Source organism: Cupressus sempervirens, chromosome 5 (assembly GCF_028749045.1).
Source record: "Cupressus sempervirens isolate cs-2001-9-10 chromosome 5, ASM2874904v1, whole genome shotgun sequence".
NCBI classification, from domain to species: domain Eukaryota; kingdom Viridiplantae; phylum Streptophyta; class Pinopsida; order Cupressales; family Cupressaceae; genus Cupressus; species Cupressus sempervirens.
The window spans coordinates 522,741,196-522,743,355 of record NC_143122.1 but is presented as its reverse complement, the minus strand read 5'-3'; positions in this window follow the sequence as shown (position 1 = coordinate 522,743,355).

The following is a 2,160-nucleotide window of genomic DNA, read 5'->3' as shown; positions in this document are numbered from 1 at the left end:
TCGTTGCTATTATAAAGTTATAAATTTTGTTTATTTTTATTAAATAAAAATGAATTTTACCCCTTACTCTAATTTCTGCCAACCAATGAGAATGTAGAAAAATAATTTTGTTTAAATCTTTTAAATGTACAGAAAATCTCAAACTATAGTAAATATATGTCAACTGAAAAAATTCTTTCATAATTGGTTGTTTATAAAGTTTTAATTGCACCGAACTGATGCAATAGTATCCCGCCTATGACAGGAACTAAAAATCACTGCACAATATCAAAGTCATCGTTTTAGTATTATATCATTATTATATATTATGTTATGTATGTGTGTGTGTGTGTTGTGGTCAAATTGAGTCTAGCATAAAAGAATCCGCTAAGAGTAACAATAATTATTAAATAGATTTAGAGTACAGCATGTGAGTTGAATTAAATTATTGATTAATTATATTGATTTGTATTTTTTATTTCTTTATAAAAATAATTGATAACAAATTAGACATAATTTTCTTAATAAAGTGGTCTATAATTAGAAAATTTGATAAAAAATGAAATATAATGAAAAAATCATAATTGATTTATAATAAATATACTTCAAAAAATATAAAAGAATTCTATATAAAAGTATCATATCAAAATTTATTTTATCTAGAATAACATTTAACTATTTTAGAAATTTTGATATCTTATGTTTGGAAAAAAGGATATGTTTTTGTGCAATTAAAAAATTAATTTTTAAATTATCAAACACAAATAAAATTGTAAAATATTTCTTTTACCAATATTTACATATACAAACAAAAACATCTTAATTTTAATCAAAAATTTTAATTATTAAAATTTTAATTTACTATATTTAAATAAAACTACTTTTATATTATTATGAACTAAAACGATCTTTCAAATTACCACTATTACAATTTTAAAAATTAAGAATTATTACATTTTAAGATAAAATATTATAGAAAGATGAAAATCATGGATTTTCTATTATTTTAAATGCTATAAGATATATGAGAAGTTGAAATATTAAAAAAAAGACGCAGTTTTTATCATATATCATGTAGCCAACCTTTTAATTGGAAATGTTGTTGATTCTTCCCCACTAATGTAGAATGCATGGGTTAATGAGGAAACGCCATTTTTATGTTTAAGGAAAAGTTGGGAATGGTCAGGAAGCCAGAGAAGTAGAATGTAGAATGAATGTAGAATGTGTCTATTTATCACACTACTTTTCTACATGATTTGTTCTCCTTAAAGATGTATCTCTACATTTAAATACAAAAATAAATACTTTATAAAATGTGTATCATGTGAAGAAAATGCACTCATATATTAAGAGAGCAAGCGAATAATTCTACGATGCACATTCTCAACTTTTAATTTTAGTAATCTCAAAGCAATAAACCAGCATTCACGCAAACTTAACAAAAGAAGATATTCTTCATGGAAACTCTAGTGGAAGATAACTTTGATTAAAATATTTCTTTTTGGTTCACATATTTTCATAATAGAGAAAAACATAAACAATTCACACACACTACACACGCATACAATTAATTAAATAAACAATATTAATTAATATTTAAATGAGTAAATTTAAAATAATAATAAGTATTCACTATAAGTTAATAATTGTAATTTAGTTTAAACTAATGATTTTTTTGTTATGGTTTGATCATTTTATATTCTCCTAATAAAGTTTGATTGTTATTTTAAATTTTTTTAATAATAGACAATTTTTAAATTTGTATAGTTTTTTAGAAAGATTTAAGTTAATATAAATATATAATAGATAATATAGAAACATTACATGACATACTAATATAATATATATAAAAATACATAAACATATATTATACGCTAATATAATAATTATTAATAATGACAAGTTTTTGAATTTATAAAATATTTTAAAATTTTATTAATAATAATATATAGAATATGGGTGATCGCAAGAAGTTGGGTCGCAATTTCGCAAAATTGTACTTCTTAAAAACGGTTACCCGATTTTGTAAAAATCGGGTACCTGTTTCTAAAATCAAGCTTCGGGCACTCGAGTCGAAATTCAGAAATCGAGTACTCGATATGTAAAAGCGGATCGAGTGCCCAAGGCGCTCAAATATCGGGCGCCCGATTGCTTTTAGAATTGGGTCCCTGATTTCTTAAA